General features: G+C 46.2%; 1 protein-coding gene and 1 long non-coding RNA gene across 15 annotated transcripts in view; both read right to left on the reverse strand.

Annotated features, from left to right (window-relative positions):
• The window catches only part of LOC148403007 (neural cell adhesion molecule 2-like), a 177873-nt gene that overhangs the window by 97079 nt on the left and 62157 nt on the right, over positions 1 to 18637 (reverse strand). The window contains exon 1 of one of the 14 annotated variants that reach the window (XR_015862977.1): positions 6440 to 6568. The exons of the other annotated variants lie outside the window; for them this stretch is intronic. The gene's annotated coding sequence lies outside the window, so the exon portion shown is untranslated. Of the gene's footprint in view, positions 1 to 6439; positions 6569 to 18637 lie in introns of those variants that run through there. 14 annotated transcript variants of the gene reach the window in all.
• On the reverse strand, positions 16958 to 18184 carry LOC148403008 (uncharacterized). Its single transcript, XR_015857128.1, has 2 exons — positions 18115 to 18184; positions 16958 to 17984 (listed from the first exon to the last, which is right to left on the reverse strand). It is a non-coding gene; the product is annotated as an uncharacterized LOC148403008 (long non-coding RNA).

Raw genomic sequence — 18637 nt, forward strand, 5'->3', positions numbered from 1 at the left:
TTTTACCATAATGAGTCGTGACAACACTTGTTTGTCAGATTTGGTGTGTTTCTTGTTGTTTGTTTCAACGGGATTTGAGTTTTGTGTTGGATAAAAAGGCCAATGCCGGTAATGCCAAAACGTCAACGATCGTCCCCGATAATCGGCCTGGCCGATAATCGCTCCAACGTAGTACGTCAACGAAACCTGAAATTTTCCCCTTTCCTGTTGACTTTCTCAAAAACACGGTGAGTGGATGTGACGGCCATTAGGCCGATTCAAATCATAACACCTGTCCGAGCGCTTTATGTTCAGCAAACATCCTGCTCTCTTTGTCAACACGTCAAACTATCAGAAGCGGCATTTTGCCAGCTCCCTCTGCTTTTTGATTGGCTTTGGATACAAGTGCCACTTTTCAAAATGACTTGCATTGCAATGAGACGAGAAAAAGTACACAAGACAAGAGATGTGGCTAATCCGCAGCTAATCACTTATAACGGCAGACGCGAAGCGCCAGCCAATGACAGCTGCATTTATTTGCTCAAAGTCAATCAAAGAAGGTGTGAAGATGTACAAAAGATCCACAGCACACGTCCTGTGTATCATTAACAAACAATCCCATATGCGGCAACGAAAGGCGGCAAGGGAGGAAGGACGGAATTAAAAGTAAACACGCTCAACTGGCTTCTGATCTTTTTGCAAGCAAAGCTCTTTTCCTATGCAAAAATTCCACAAACGTGTGCCCAAACATGCACCTGCGTTGCCATGTACGAACACAGCTCGCGTAGCTCGGGGCTTTGGAATCCAAACACACGCGCGCTGTGTTTAAGGACTCACGCCTCATGGGGGGCCTCGGAGCCGGGAGGTAGCGCTCAAATCCGTGGGGGCGGAGCTTAGCGGTGTCAGCGAGATGTTGACACTTTTTAAAAGACGTTGTTTTGTTGTTACTGTTGAAAGTATCCTTCGATCTCGCGGGTTGACACGAGCACGGTGGAAGCACGGCGCCTCATTTCCTGTTTGTGAACTCGGGGGTGGGGGGCCTGCGTCTCACAAAATTGGGTGGCGCGTAATGGGAGTCGGAGAGATTTCACTTACAAAACACATCAGCGCACCCGGAATATGCTTTCTACCGAGACTCCGTCCGTCTCCAACCTACCGGATGAATTATTCAAACCTTTATTTGTGCACAAAGCTTGGGAGAATCTCATTGCAATGAGATTAGACAAAGCAGTCAAATTGGAATGCGGCCGGCCAAGGCTGAATGTCACGCTGACATCAGCATGTGCGTCCTACTCGACAATGACTTCAAACTTCACGTTTCATTATCCGCGTGACAGATAATGCTGTGCTACGAGTGGAAAGTGAAGGTGAGAAAGTTGCCGTGTCCATCAAGAATGGCCCTCTAAGGCCTGTCAGCATTTTTTCCTTTCTAAGGAAGCAGCTGGATGTCTCCCAGGGGGGGTCTTTCTGCCTCGAGTCTGCGCTGCCAGGCTACCTTGGCTAGAAGAAGATAGCAAAAATGGAGCGCCGTCATTCCTACTTTTGAGGATGCCATCATTATTTTGTTACTCAAAGTGAGTTGGCAGTCCTCAAACGTCAGCGCTAACCTTGATTCTAGGAGGTGATGACAGAGGACTTGTCCCCCCCCCCCCGAGGCTCACTAACATATCTCAGATCAACAGGAGTCCAATGGCTGTGAGGAGGTGGTGGTGTTGATGGGGATTGGGGGATGGGGGGAGGTTGATTTATTACTGGCCTAATTAGGTCACCCAAGGCTAAGATTAATTTGACAGGAAGCAGAATCCAAAGCACATCTCTCAGCTATCGGCCGGATCCAGAAGAACAGCCCCTCCCCCTCCTGCTCTGAATCTACGGTTATGGCACACGCTGACCTCTTGTGGTACTTGGAATGATACACGGATAGCGTCACCAAACAGTCATGCTAATTGGCGATGTAAACTCAGCGAGGATGTCAGTGGTTAGCAATCACCAAGCCAAAAATGTCTTTCTTTCGTTCTCTTTCTTTCTTTCTTTCTTTCTTTCTTTTTCGGGGCCTCAGAGAAGGCGGTGGGCGGCAGCCTCCAGGCGGTGGAGCGAGCGCAAAATGCACAAAATGCATCCAATCATCTCATTTGTGCGACCTACGATCAATTGTGATTCAAGGAGCGTGAGGACTGCCGGCGTGGGAAGCAGAATAAAGCTCTTATCGGAATCAACCGTTTTGTTTACCAATGTGGCTGCATGCATCACACGTCCCATGCTGTGCAGCGAAGGCGCGTTCCTCTCTTGATATGAAATGCACGTGATGACCGCCGGGTGCTTTCGTTACAGAGTCACTTTACAGCGTGCTACCTTCTCATAGGAGTTTGGCTCAAGGTAGCCGAGCGGCACACCTGAAAGCCACGGACGGAAGAGGGTGACACCAGCTTACCCATGAGAAAAAAGCTTGCTCAACCCGAAAGCCCGAGAGGAAATAGAGGCATGCAAAATGAAGCGCTGTTGGAATACGGCGCTGTGGATTGTTAAGAATGATGAACTGAGACCAAACCAAAAGCTTCCAGTCCAGAGAACGATCCATCGGTTCACCTTGTAACTTCAAGGCGACCAGCCTGGCTGGCTTACGTACCTGCTGGAAATGGCAAGCCCTCATTTACCTAACTGGCTGTGAACGACCTCCAAAAAAGGATTGTATGGAAAATACTCAATAAATGCCAAAGAATGGAAAAAAGAAAAGCAGCTAATGACGCCATCTTGTGAAACTCTGGCTGACTGTCAGGACTATCGCTTCGAATGTGTCCGCATCAAGCGCTAATTCAATACAGAAGCTTCGGAGGTTAGACTGTTGGATGAGCGCTTTTGTTTTGCCGCGTGGGCAAATGGCAAAGCTGTTCAATACTCTCACTCTGACTTTGGCGGGGGGGGGGGGGGGGGACTTGTGACTTTGCGGCGTCCTTCGTGACATTTGTGGCTGCCAGGGGAAACGGCAGCTACTTATCTCATGGTGTCTGACGGCTTATCTACTGCTCGCCGGCGCGTCGATGGCAAATCAATGGAGGCCTTCAGTGCGCCATCAATATAGTAACAAATGAGCGATTTAAACAACCAACGCCAAGCAATCCGTGGAAGCTGACAGACGTGTGCCAAAGCCGAAAGACGCACCAGCAACAGACGTCCGACGTAATTCACCTCAAACCGGGAGCTCGGCATTGAGCCACAATATTTCCCTGACGACCGTACGCGGTTTTGAGAGGAAAATGTCGCAGAGAGAGCCAAAATATTGGCCAATTACACCAACGTCTACTCGTCATTATCCCCTTAACGCACTGACAACATTGTGTTTATAAATAGCAAGCCAGACGAGATGACACAACGTTTCAGGCTTCAGTTTCAATTCAACGTTGGCGTTTCTACGTCGAGGGGAAAAAAAGAGGGGAAATAAACCCCGGCACTCCAGCTGAGGGCTCAATCAATACGACACCTGGGGGGAAAGTGAAAATGACGAGTGACTTCCTCCGCTGCCGGAGCAGAGGTGATGTGAAAATTAGGCCTGAATTCATTTTCCAGACACGATAGCTCCACCGACTCCGCTCGGGAACTTTGCATTTACGATTCAACGGCAGATGCTGCAAAAGTGAAACGAAACAAAGCTTTTGTGTTCATCTCAGGCTGGAACGCTGGCAGATAAGCAATCCTCAAAGGCGTCCGTCGGTCGTGAATTGAAAGTAATATTAAGGGAGGCAGATGGCGCACAATGCAGAGAGTATGAATTGGCCTTTATATGCGTTCAGTCCGGACTGACCGCTCGGTGATTAAATCTCTTTTGCGCCTTACATATCATTATGATAAACGGAGAGAGACACTGACATTTCTACAAAAGCGTGTGGCATTGCCCACCATTGCGAAGAAAAGCTTGTCCAATATCCCGCTAGGCCACACCGAGGTTGACGACACCCATGCAGAATGTAACGTATTGAAAAGGAACATTTAAAAAAGTGAGCAGTATGAGCCTTATATGCTGGCCCAGACAAAGGCCCATTTTCATCATCGCCAATTGTAGTTCTTTATAAATATAGCGTAGTTTGTACGCTTCGACTGTAGCAGATCCGTTGAAAGGAAACCAGTAGAGTTGCGTCAACTGGCAGTGCAGCAGGTTGGTTGTGTTCACGCCCACAACTGCGCATACTGCCTGTTTCCAAGCTAAATGAGTGCTGAATGATTTTTTTATGTATTTCAAAAACAAATCCCTGAAATCGCCTTACAGGTTCTTTAAGACGTTCCTAATGACCTAAGAAAGCCTTTGCTAACGTCAGCGTTTAGGAAATCAATACTTTGATGATCGCTACATACTGTTTTCAATGAGAATGACAACCATTGTCATTTGGCCTTTCATTGAGAGTTCCACCCAAGCCGAAATCTGAGAAAGGGTCACTTCTAATCATACAACTGTATAATTCAACACCTCATTCATTATTCTTGCTAAATGTCAGGCGTTGGTAAGAAAAAAGGAATGTCACAATCATTCTGAATAGAGTCGGCTTTAACTACTAATTGAACAGTTGGCGAATGAGGGTCACTGCTTGAGTGGGCATACGAATACAATCAAGCAAAGAAACATGCAAGCATGAAAATGTGACCTTTCAAGTATTCATCGATTGTCAATAGGCGCATTGTTCATCGACAAACATTTGAAGCTTATGAGGGTCAGTTAGTACTGAAAGGGCTTCCTGCGGTTTTATGATTAGAAAATGATAGGAGCATTAGAAACGCATGGCACATGTTTCAAAATGTCCTTTGACATGACGGACTGAAGGCGTCCATCCAGTTCACTGTGGCGACCGTGATGGCCCTCAAAGGCGTCCATCCAGTTCACTGTGGCGACCGTGATGGCGCTCAAAGGCGTCCATCCAGTTCACTGTGGCGACCGTGATGGCCCTCAAAGGCGTCCGTCCATTCTTTATCATTCCAATTTAAAGCAATAGCAACCGAGGCAGATGGCTCAACGTGCATGCGACGTGAACTGCGTGTGCGTGCAGTCCAAAGCCGTCTGTGGGTGCACAATGAGTTGAGTCCGCACTCACACACACACACACACACACACGCGCGCACACCCGCGCACACACACACACACACACACACACACACACACACACACACACACACACACACACACTGATCAAAATCGCCTTTGCGTATATCAGATGGAGACATTCAAAGGCTTTCAAATTGTCACTGCCCACACGACTGCGACCGAATGCCCGTCCAATATCCTGACTGGCTACACGGAGGTTAAAGATGCCATCATGACAATGCAGGTCAAAGCGGCGGCAACGTCATTTCGGTGGAATTGGCTGGCAGACAGATTGCGAGCTTCGTGGACGTGTGTGCTTGGATTTCATTCGGAAGAATGACAACAGTATGGAAACCTCTCAATCAATGTAAAAATCTATTCAACAGTTGAATTCTAATTATTTATATCACATACGTATGAATTACTATTTCATAGAATGATTTATTCCTAATATTTGATTCGATTGAATTATAATTGTGATTGACTTTTTTGATATTCTTAAAATGAGCCCTTTGCAAATATTCATTCAGTTCACAGCACTGATTTGTGATCACCCTTGTTGAACTTTCCATCAACCCATATTTTGCGCACTCGACAAAGACGTAGTAAAATCATCAACGAGCCGAAATGACCTTCGCTGCTTCAAAATAGAATACCCAGTTGAGAAGCTTGCATGTAAATGTAAAGAAGAAGAGATCCAGAGGATAAAAGGCAATCTTGCAAAGAGCCAAGAAGAAAAATGACAGAAACATGCTACAAATTCTCACCGTGTACATTTTGTACGACTGATTTCATTCTATAGACGGTTGATATCCTCGCAGAGACACTTGCAAAGTGGTTCCGATGTCTTTTACTCGTAAATGACCCCACACGCAAATACAAGCGGCCGCATCGTTTGCAAACGATGAGCTCACCAAACAATCGGTTCAAAGGTCGCAGAGACGGACTTCAAGCAAGATTTGCCAATTGGCAGAAAATCCGTGATTGCATGTCTGGGAGGTGGAAACACACAAACAAAAAAAGATCATTTACTCACAATTCCAAGAATGTTTCAAGCCGCTTGTTGATTTCTTTTAACGAGAACGTGCTCAAATTGAATACGCTGCGAGAAGTCATGCACACTCTGGAAATGTCATGCACTTCAATCAAACAGCCTCCCTCCTTCCCTCCCTCCCTCCCTCCTTCGCTTTCAGTCACGGTGAGCACGGCAGCTGGCACTGATGAATTGCTGTTTGCGTGCCATTTAAATATGCATCCTCATAAGTAGACGTGTCTGTCGTACTTGTTCCTCGCGGAATACACAAGCGCTGCCCCGTCATGCTCGACGGCACACGGTGGGAGCATAATGACGTGGAAATATGAGCAAACACGTTGGCTGCATGGCTTGCTTACCTGAGTCCGCCCAGAGATTGAAGCATGAAAGAAAAAGAGGGGAGGGGAAAAAGGCCATTATTTTTCTTACAAAGTAACAGTTAATATAAGGTCGGCTTTAATTAGAAACTGCAGTATGAACTCCCTCAGCATCCAGAGTGCAAAAAGTAAAAGGCTTTGTGTACAAGCAATCCCTCCCTCCCTTTCCCACTGCTCCCTTTCCTCTCGGGTATTGCGCAACTGCTTAACGATTTGATTTTTTTTAGTCAAGAACAAATTAGCATATTTGCTAGCGCATTCCACCCAACTGGGAATCATCAAGGTGCCGAAACAAAACAAACTAAAAGCCCTGGGAAAGTTTACTTTTTCCCCCAGTCAGGATCGATGGTGCGCAGGAAGGGGAAGGGGAAGGGGAAGGGGGGGGGGGATGTTAGTGCAGGGAGAGGGCTCCGGGGGGAAAACCGGCCGGCCGCTCGGCTCCGGAGCGAGTGGTAATTAACCAACTTGTAAAATAAAGTAGATGCGGCGCTGTAATGATTGGCAATATACTCTTGATGTCCTTGCAGGCAGGGCGTAAAGGAGGACTCGCGGCCGGCAGATGCATGCGCAGCGAGGAAAACATCCCTTCCACTCCGTCTCCTTGAATGGACGATTGCTCCTCATTTGAGATTGGCTTTTTAAAGTGGCCCGCATTATTTGCAAGATAGGCGTTGAGGTATAGCCTCCGCCAATGCGCTTTGAATCATAAAGTTCAAGTCCCAGGCCGAGATACGAAGTTACATATTGATGACGAGCACAATCGTGATGGCCACCTGTAAAGCTCATTTGCAAAGACTGTCGAAAAGGATTATTTTCGATGTGGATTTGTTTTGCTTTTTGTAGAATACATTTCATTCCGCCGTATGTCAGATGATTTGGCTGGGCTCTACGTAAGTCGCTCATACTTTGTGTCAGCTTGAGCACTCCGGAGGTCTTGATTGCCTGCTGTTAAGACACCCTCAAAAGTGTGACTTCAAACTTGCCCTCGCGAGCCGTCGTCACTTTGCGCTTGTTCGCACATCGGTCGGTGCATGCTCACCGACTGCCAGACTGACAGCTGCGGAAAACGGCAAAACAAACAAATAACCCCCCCCCCTCCCCAAAAAACGCAATAAACTCAGCTCATAGACAGAGAAAAATACTGGAGGCTGTACATACTGTAGCTGAGATGAATGATGTATATTTGTATTGCTATTTGTTTGTTAGCAGCTGGCAAATTAATTTAGAATTTTTTGTTGTTGTCACCAAGTAGACTCGGGCTTGGTCCATTTCCGCAAATGAGACAGTTAGTGGTGAAATAATGACCGTTTTACTGCCACGGAACATAGCCGCGGCTACCGCTAATGACTTCCCAAATCAAGATGTCAATTTGGAGGTCATTCAGCAGAGCACCCAACGCTCGTCTGCTTACAGCAAAAAAAAACATTATCCTTCTCCCATCTGCTATTTGCTTCCATTCAAAACCACCCGGACATTTTAAAGAGCGAGCGAGCGAGCGAGCGAACGAACGAACGAGCGCTTGAACCAGGGGTGTCCAAGTCCAGTCCTCGAGGGCCGCAGTCCTACATGTTTTCCAAGTTTCCCTCGTTAAACACACCTGTGCAGGAGCCTGATCATTGAATCAGGTGTGTTTAACGAGGGAAACTTGGAAAACATGGAGGAAAAAACCCCCAAAACTCTTGAATCTTGAATGCGGCCCTCGAGGACTGGACTTGGACACCCCTGGCTTAAACAATTGACAGCGTATTAATGGAAAGCAAAAGCGCTTGCCTTTCCTTTTTGCCCCTCCCAAGCTGCAATTTGCGGATTGAGGTGCTGTGATTTGCTATTGATTGCGGCGGCAGACAAAACATTCGCTAATGCGAACAAAGCTGCGGCTAAAAGACAGCAGACTTGGCAGAGGAAAGAAATGTGATGAAGGAGAATGGGCCTCCCCCCAATTCCCTCTCGACTCTTTTAGCCTATGACTCACACCGACTGTAAGGGAGAGGACCGAAGCGAACGGAGGCAAGCGTGGTTAAGATGAAACTGAAGCAAGTACAAATGCAAACACACTTGCCGATTAAGCCTCATGAGACTTACAACAAGCCACAAGTCAAATTTGTGCCTTGGCAAGATTATTATTTTTTTTTTATAGGTCCTGTGATAAATGTGCTGCAGCTATTGTTAAGAATGACAACAAGAGAAAGCACGCGCCAGAAAGTGGATTTAGCCAGATAGACGAGGACGCCGCGCCGCGCAAGATGCTGAGGGAGCGTCGACAGCAAATCTTTTTTTTTTTTTTTTTTTTTTTTTAAATGGGAAAATGAGCATCTGGGGGGAAAGAGTGGGAGTAAAAAAAAAATGACACCGGTAGAGAAGAGCGGGCAGAATAGCATCAAGCATCTCATTGACCGAAGGCATTTGGTATTAACATGTTTCAGCGGTGCAATAAGCTTCCTCCAAGGTCCTCTACTCTTCATACTAATTTCATTACATCTGCTATGCAGGGGAGACATCTTTGTATGCAAATGAGGACGCTCAGTACATTACAGAGCAAGCCCGCCAAGTGCATGATAATGAAGGTTTGGGCTGCATCCCATCCCAAGATGCGCCGAAGGGACAAATCGGACCCATTGCAAGATGCGCTGAAGGGACAAAAGTGACCGGGAAACGCCACGGCAAAGGCCCATTCCGTTGCGGATGAGTTCGCAGCGTTTACCAATGATCTGGACCATTCAAACATTTCTTTTCTTGCTCCGATCATTTTTGGCCATATAGTTTAATGTTGCTGCTATGCGGCACCGACAGATGTGTTCATTTTGCTTTTCATTTGTGTTTCCTAATTATAACAGCATTCGTATACACACAACGTTGAATATGAAAGACAACCGAGGTTAGCCTTTTAGCTTGGCCCTCGACGACCGGCTCCAGTATTTTGGTTTTCTCCAAACAGCTCCGTTGGATCCGGTTCGAAGACTGCTTTCTCCCTCGACCGCATGCTTTTTGAATTTCTAGTCGGGACTCTCGAGTGGCTGCCTACTCACCAAAAGTGAAGTTACACAAAGGACTGTTGTGTAACGTCACTTTTTGGAGCATCCCATTTCCAAAAATGTAAGCCATTCTAAAATCTGCTCGACTGTGATGTAACAGTGGGACCGATTCGACGATTTACTACCGATTTTTAAACTCCAAGACGCTGCGGGGGCGTGTACAGATTGGGCCGGCAATTCTGGAACATTCCCGCTAATCAAATCAGAGTGAAATTGACACGCAGTAGCGTGTTCAACCTTAGGATGGCGCCACAGAGTCTCTTGGCACCCCCTGACATTTCCACGGTGGCCATTCTTAAACGCTGCCCCCGCTCCTCTCAACAACCTCACCCGAACCGGTTTTCCTGGACGGGAGGAGGTGAGGCGGCGATGATCAAAGTGAGCCCGCCGCGCTCACGATTCGGCATCGACAGGGTCCGAGGTGGGCCACTTGCCCCGAGGCGTTGCTGCGGACAATTCTGCATCGACCGAGCGGCGATGCATTTCATGAAAGCCTTGTTGTTTGAAGCGGATGGGATTCCAACCAATGGCAGGCCGGCTGACAAGCTTGGATACGGGAATCTGCACTCCTGCAGCATGTGTGGGAGAAATTTCCTCAAGAGCACACCTCTTTTGCTTCTTCAGAGGAGTCTCAGTTGAGTGAAGTTGACTTGCTTCCAGTTGGCCTTCAAAGATGTGCTATAACTTGAAATTGTAGTTTTAGAAACGAGGACGGGAAGGAAAAGAGCGCCAACAACATCTAAGTTCCGACTTCAAAAACTTTCACGGTGTCGAGTCGACTCCCTCCGACGGCAGATACGACCACATTTAATGATTTGGAGAAAAACACAAAATTGTACAAAGCAACAACATATCATATCAGCAAGAGTCGAGCAATGTCTTTTTTTTTCCCCTTCAGATTTAATTGAGCTGGAAATATCTTGCCTGTTTTGACTGAGAACAATGGTGACAGTCAAGACGTACGTTCGTGACATGGATTCACCTGCAATCAGTCAACTTTGCCGGAAGTTTTGCTTCCCTTGAGGTCTGCCTTTTTTTTTTTGTCTCAGAGGATTTTTAACTTGGAGAGAACTCGGTAAAAACTCTGACAGAGAAGAATTTGCAATTGTGCCTGGAGATACACTCGTGGCGAGTATGCTCTTAAGAAATGCATCGTTTTTTAGCGGAGAGGGAAAAATGTCCGGTCACCCGGTCGGTCGGTCGGTCGGTCGGGATCTCAACGCTGAGGTCACACAGGCGTTTTCAATGGCAAACGATTGACGAAAGAGATGAATAAGTACGAATACAGAGCCAGAATTTGATAAGACGTGTTAAAAAAAGACGGATGACTGACGAGATGTTGTTTTCTGGCTTCTTTTCAGGCAGTGGTGGAAGGTTTCCTTTTTTCGGTACAGTACAGTAGTATGTGAAAAGGCCATCGGCTTGAGTTTCATTGAGGCTCAAACAGAGCAGCACATGTAGAATACCGGCTCTTCCGATATCCAACAACTGCAGACATTTTGCTCATGGCAAGGTAACAAGTTCAAAGTAACACAGCCTGACAACGGTCGTCGTGATAAAAAATGACAGCTCGCGTCTCGTCTCGTCTCGCACGAGGTCTGAGGTCACGCGAGGACCCGAGACGTGGAATGAGCTTTTGAATTGGCCGGTCTGCAGGAGACTCTAGCGCTACAAAATGAACAACAAACCAAATCACATCTTTTTGCCTCTCCTCAAAAACACGACAAAGAAAAAGGCGGAGAATGAAATCAATCTTTCACTCTGCTGGGCGAGATGGAATTGGAGTTGGGGGAAAAGAACATTCTTTTTGGTCACCGACAGCTTGACAGCCCTTTTATGACGTCAAAACATTTAAATTCAGCCAAAGATCAAACTGGAAATCTACTTGATAGGAAATTATTTTGGAATATCGGCAGGGAATGAAATTAGCAAGCAGTACAGGAGTTCAAAATGTGTTTGCTCCACTTTCTGAATTGATTTGCTTTATTATTATATTATATCATATCATATCATATCATATTATATTATATTATATTACATTATATTATATGATTGTATGTACAATTTCAAGCTCTTTGACGCTTTTTCGACAAAATATAGACTCTTCAAGAATTTCAAGTACTCGGCAGCCTGACACGAGCTCCTCGTTGCATAACCAGACAACTTTTCATTTCTGATTATTTCAAAAGCCCGATCCTCACAGTGACACACATCCACTGACAGATTAACGCAAGCGAGCGAGCGAGCGCACGCTCACAAAGGCAACGAGGTGAAGCCCGAACGTCTTCCTCGCCGCATTGGCAGCGGCAGATCCGTTTGATCTGCCACTGGTGCTTTCTTCCTCGCGGCTAGCAGCCGCCGCCAACCCGCTGCCAAAAAGAACTTCCCGCGTCCTGAAGACTCGGAGAGGACGGGAATTCCAGGGGGGGGGCTCGCGCGCAAGTGCCGTCGAAGCGTAACAGCAGAGTGCAACTTTGAGAAAGTGCACCGCTTCACAGAAGCAGTGCTCATTGAAGCTCTCTGCCGTCTTCTCGACGCGTGTAGCGGAAATGTGACACCGACGTGTTGTCGCTTGTCTCTTTCTTCCCTGAGCAACTTGGCATTGGAGTACAGGGACCCCATCATCGATTGATTCCGCCGGATGATTCATCTTCATTAACGCTAAGCAGTAGTTAAGTGACCCTGACGAGGGTGCGCCCGCCCACTCATCACGTAAGCAAAACGGGGTCAAAAGGTCATCTGGTGCCATATGCTTGCTGACTCCATCTTTTGTATCAGAATGTAGAAAAAGTGAGGAACAAATTTCATTCAAATGTTGCAATTGCGCCACGCAACGTACGTCATTCTTTACATTTGATTCATTCCAAACAACAACACAAAAACAGTCAAAGTCTCACGTTTGGAGAGAGAGAGAGAGAGAGAGAGAGGGAGAGAGAGAGAGAGAGAGAGAGAGAGAGAGAGAGAGAGAGAGAGAGAGAGAGAGAGAAAGAGAGAGAGGAAAGGAGAAAAGTTCCTTAAGCCGCGGACGGGGTGCTTGAAACGAGTCCGTGTGTGAATGAGTCGATTTGTCCGCCATGTTCTCACTCCCACAAGATCAAATCTATCTGGCCGGCCATCATCCGCCACCGTTGATGAGGTTTGCCGCCGGGAGCGTCGAGTGCAGCCCGTCATTGAATGGCTGGGCAAGGAAAAGCACGCCGGAGTCTTGGCTTCCCATGAAAGCGCTAATGACGTGACGCGGGACGTACCCGCGCGTGGGCAGATGCTCGGGTTGCCTCATGAGCGCCCGCCAAGGGCTGACACCTGTCCCAGCGTGACCTTCGCCACGGGCGGAGCGCCGCAGGGCCACGCTGTCAGCGCTCATCACACTAAGTGACAGTCAACCACGGGAGCCTATTAGCGCCTGCGCGGGCCCAACGGGAGCAGGCGTGCAATGTGCGTGCGCAACGTGCGCGTATGCTACCTCAGGAGGGAAGCGCAAGGTTCACTGGGAGTTCACGGGGAACGTTCTCCCCCTCCTCGTGTTAGTATCTATGGTGCATCGACGGCAGGTTGCGCCTGCCTGCAAAATGGAGCCTAAGTCTCAGTGGCCCACCCGCAGGCAGGGCACGGGCAGTCGCTAGCGCTTGTTGGAAATTCCATTTCCACGGACAGACGGACGGACGGACGGACAGACGGACGGCTTTTCATTCCAAACGTTGAGCAGCTGTCTGTTTTATGTTTGGTTTCTTTCATTTGACGCACGCAACGAGATGACCGTAAAGGCCATCTGTCAGTGACAAAAATACCGTCGGCCTCCTCGGCGACTTCCCGCTCTCCTTTCGATGCACACAACGGACAAGCGCATGTTTTAGTCCCCAGGTATTGATAATGGCTGCATTGAAACAAATGGAAATTCTAAATTGGAACCGTCGTCGTCGTCTGATACCCATTCAAAAGGTTTCATAATTAACTCTGCACGTGAACATAATGACAGCGTTGCATTTAATGGTTCTTTCATTATAGCTAATTGGAACATTTCCATTGGTAGTTCTTTCATTTGTTCAAGCGGAGATATCAATAGTGAGCTTTGTTACTTTCATTTCAACTTGTTTCCGGTTTTTGACTATGAATACAGGCTTGAACGTACTGAGTTACAGACCTTAAAGCAGACAAAAAGAAAGCAATCTAACAATGTAAAACTATGTAAAAGAAAAAAAAATACAAAAGGTCAACGTGAATAAATACTGCTGAGGATAAAAAAATACCTAAAAGAGGTGGCAAGGAAGATACCGAACCAGCAAAATGGCAAGTGAAATCACACTTGCCCACTTTTGCGTAAAAAAAAAAAAAAAGAAAGAAAGAAAGAAAGAAAAGAAAAGAAAATCTGAGAAAAAAGAACACTGCGGCACCTGACAGAAAAACAGTTGATGAGCAACAAGTGTTGAAACTCCGTGGAGAGGATTGCAATAAACTGGTCATGGAAGTACCCGGCAGCTGATAGATAGCCCAGAACATGCAGCCAAAGAAGTATGCAACTACATAGCGAGGACAATGACAATCGTGACATCATTTAGTCACAGCAGAAAGAAAGTAGCATGAATCGCATCGGGCTTCACTTTCTGCTCCCATCAAGGTCATCCGAGAACAGATTGCGCTTCTTTTGGCTTGGAACATCGAGATGGGATCCTGCTGCTCACGACAGGGCCAGCACTATTCTGATAGGATACAGGACTGCCAACAACCCTCCAAAAAATATCATCGTTGACTTTCACTTTCATCACACAGATGTTTGTAGAAAGTAACCAATAATAAATATATGTATAAAAAAACAAACATATATAATAAATATATTATTATGAATATTATATATATATAAATATATATATGTAGTATATGTATATAGTATACGTATATAGATATATACGTATATCTTTGTATTATTTGTGCGAGGCTTGGCCCCCTTCGGCTTCACCTTGACCTTGTCCGGCACACGCTTCACTTCCTCTCCAGCCACCCGGCTTTTCAAACAAACGCCGGGTCTTCAGGGGTAATAACATCCCACATATCATATTATGAGGGCAACAAGGTCACGTGAAGCTTGTTGGCATGATTTATTTTGGCGCGAGGCTTTGTCCTGATGGATAGCGGATAGCGGCCGCAGCGGGAGGACAACAATTCTCTTTGGCCGATAATGATACGAGCGATCGAGCTACAATTGCCAGTGTGTGCGTATGCCTACGTGTGCACCGAGGATGTGGATTTTTGAAACATTGAAGGCCTGTCAGGGCTTCTGCCAAATTCTCACTTTCAATCAGGCCGCGGTGTGACAAGATGCAGGAAAAGTGCGCAAATAGCACTTCATAAAGAATTCTATTGATCGTATCCGGCTCCGGTTCAGTCGGCCAAACGCTCGCGCTCGTGATTGAACTTTCAACATGTAGACACGCCAAGCACCGTTTCCCTACTTTTCTACAAGCATCTCTGTGAGCTAATGACACAAAAAAGACGGTGATCATAAAGAAGCTAAAATTAGATCCTGTGAAGAATAGTTCAACTTCTATCTGCTTTCTTTTCTTCTACTGCTATTGCTGAACTACTATTCATTTTTCCCAAAGTATTTCTAATGCCGCTTTATGGTTCGAGTAAAAATCCATTTTCCAATTTCTTTTCATTCAACATGGAATGCAGTTAGATGTCTCTCGGGAGCTGGGAAGATCTTCCGATCATATCTGCTCAATTAGGTTTGCGACATAGTGTAAATGGTGTGTGCGATAACTAGCCCATGTTAGCAATCTTGAGCAAGAGTGGGAAGTTGCTCTTCTCCAAGTCTGGGGCAGCGATTAAATCAGCAATATTTCTTTAACACTTCAAGAGAGGAAAAATCCACAAATTGGTTGCTCATTTTGTCAATTCATCCAAGTGGTTTAAAAACAACAACAACAACATGTTTTAATTTCCAGTCCTTCAGTGATATATTGTTCCAAAGAATTATGATTAAATTGCCGGTTCGGGCCGCAAGAGATCAGCAAAATGTTAATCAATGTTTCCCAAAATAAAAGTCAACAAACCTTTCAATGACAAGTGAGGAGCAGCGCTAAGGGAAAAACCATTTGGAGTTAAGACCTCAAACGAGTCACTCTGATCCAGCGTGAAGTCTGCTGTTTGTTTTTGTGTCATCACCAACGTCTGCGAAGCATTTCCGTGGATATCTGCACAGCTTATGGTTTACTTTGTTGAAGAAATGATCAGCCAATGAGACACACTTATCATTGCAGAGGAAAAATGATTATGCCGTGCCGGTGTGCATTTCAAGAGGCAGTGAACAGCACGAGTGCTTCAAAGTGCTGCGGGACAGAATCGATTTCAAGCTTGGAAATAAGAGGCGCCCGTTAAATGTTCAGGTTTGCGTCTTGTGGCTCGCGCTCACGCTAATGGCATGAAGCAACAACTTGTCTTTCAGGTGCAGATGTGTACCTTCTCGTGGATTACATACAACATATAGATGAAAGAATAAAAAAAAAAAAGAAAATGCTAATCTCTTCCGTGTTTGATCATGATTAATCATCTTGTCAGATTTGGATGATTACAGAGAAGCGGGGGGAGGCAAAGTCAGGCAAATCCAAGCAGGCTGAGCCGATTAGCCAGCTTTGACGCTTTCCTTGAAATCCAGCTCGGAATATTTTACTGATGCCGCTGCGAGGCAGCGACAACACAAATGGCATTTTCTCGTGGCATTTTGTAAAAATAAGCGTGGATAAAAATAACTGTTTGCTGCTGAAAAAGGAAAGAAAAGGACGTCGGCGGTTCAAAGAAAATCAAAGTTGACGCAAATGATGGTGCTCGTGTTGAAGGTGTTTGATAAGCGCCAGGCGGCTAATCTCGCATTTTCTGCCCATGAAATTTTCCTTTTCATCTTTCCTGGAGCATAAATGACAACATGGATTACACGTGTTTGACGGAAAGGATTGTTTGGCTTTTAAGGATGCTTCTTTGTTTTTTTTTTAGCACAGAAAAGCAACTTGTTTGAATCACGCAGCCAAACTCAAGTCAAAATCTGCCATCACAAAAACAGACGGTTGAAACATCCTATTAATAGTAGGAAGCGCTTTGTTACTGCTACAGCTGTGTTTGCCTTCCATAAATACAATTGTGTCGTACTGTACGTTATAAAAATAGTAAACGACCAAATGCTACAGCATGCTGAGTCTCATGCTGAGTAGAAAGACAGAAAGAAAAAACAGAGGAGTTTTCAAGATGGCCAGAGGAGTAGTGCCTGGTCACATGACCTTAGGGGCAGCCAGCTACAGATGTGGGGGGGGACTGACCAAAGCTTGCTTTATGCTTCATTTAGCTTGTTTGCAGAAACGAGACGCATTTTGCAGCCTTTCGTGCAACTTTTCCTTGCGTGTACTAAAAGGCAAGTCAAATTTAGATTGTGTATGTTCTCCCAGACTATAGGGGGCAGTAAAGAGCACCTACAAAACAATGTTATTTCATTGTTTTTATTCCATAAATGATCGACAACAGCAGCTTTGGGGTGAACAATCTATACTGAAATAAAAATGTTTTAAAAATGTACTGCCAGCCCAATTAAAAATGGAACTCTGACGTCTGTGATTGTGAATGGCAGTGACTGAGCTAAAAGCAACAACGTTTTCCATGAAGAACATCCATCCATCCGTCCGTCCGTCCGTCCGTCCGTCCGTCCGTCCATCCATCCTTCCTTCCTTCCTTCCTTCCTTCCTTCCTTCCTTCCTTCCTTCCTTCCTTCCTTCCTTCCTTCCTTCCTTCCTTCCTTCCTTCCTTCCTTTCTAAATATCTCAGTTCCAGATAACTGTAAAATCGATACGGAACTCTGGGATTGTAGAGTTTGCCAGCGCTTGGCGATTAACATCCGCATTGTTGCAGGGCAAATCTAAAGAGCGCAGACAGCAGATCTGTTCCTTTTATCTCTGGCTTGTAAGTGGAGCACTGCGTCCAAACATGTGGACAGCTGATCTCTCCTTCGAACGTTGGAAGCTAAGCCTAATTAGATTCGATAAGGGAGTCGACACAGAATCCGTTTCCCTTCAGTATGGACAATTCAAGCCCAGCGATGGCCCAGACAGACAACATTGTTCCGCATCTTCAAGGCTGCTGTTTCCTTGTCACACTTGGCACAACAACACAACGAAGAAGAAGAAGTTGGGAAGTGGCGTTTGAAGAATCGCCTTTCATCAACAATTTGCCAATACTCGTGCGAAAGACAATGATGAATTTGCCTGGATGGTGAAAAATAGAATACAATATGGCGAATCTGAACATTTGGCAGCTTTTTGCACATTTTTGGCTCCGGCACACCTTGGCTGCGCAGCTCCCAAATGACGTCGCGTACACAAGTCCAATCAAGATGGCGGCAACGGCGGCAAATAATACGCTCGGAGCAGCCAGAAAACCTGACGAATCTTCCACTTTTGGCCACCCGGCAAGACGGCCGATTCAAATCCGGTTACGTTACGCATTGCTCAAGGGGCCTGTGAGAGAAAGTTGCCGATGGAGAAGAAAACACTTCTTTACAAGGCACGCTCCCATTGATGCAAAACCCAGAGAAGCGGCAAGTAAAAGTCGACATGACAACGATAAGAAACGGGGGATGATACGTACCAATATGATTGGAGGACTCTCGACCACAGAAGAGACAGACGCCTCTGCTACCTACGTATACTTGCAGGAAAGGCGGAAATTAAAAGAACAAAGGGTGGAAGTGATGCAAAGACCAGACACTTGATAGAGTGCAGACTAAAGACAGGAAGCCCCATGAAAGCTGAGGACTCATCAATGGCACCCCCAATCCGCATCCGAGCGGCTAAACATTATCGAGTGATTGACGGAGCTACAAACGCAGCCAAGTCTAACACCTTAGGTTGACTCACTCATCAGCTCTGAGGCACTTTTGCATCTGGTCACGAGACGAAGGGACAAATTGGTTTTATCTGTGACAGGAAGGCACTTCAAATCAGATCACATCACGTTTGATTTGGGCTGACGGGGCAAGTGTTACTGTGTGAGCGAGGATGGGTGGGTTGGATGGATGGATGGATGGATGGATGATGGATGGATGATGCATGGATGGATGGATGCATGGATGCATGGATGGATGGATGGATGGATGGACGGACGGACGGAC

This window comes from Syngnathus floridae, chromosome 2 (assembly GCF_059516105.1).
Source record: "Syngnathus floridae isolate MCC-2025c chromosome 2, RoL_Sflo_1.0, whole genome shotgun sequence".
Classification (NCBI taxonomy): domain Eukaryota; kingdom Metazoa; phylum Chordata; class Actinopteri; order Syngnathiformes; family Syngnathidae; genus Syngnathus; species Syngnathus floridae.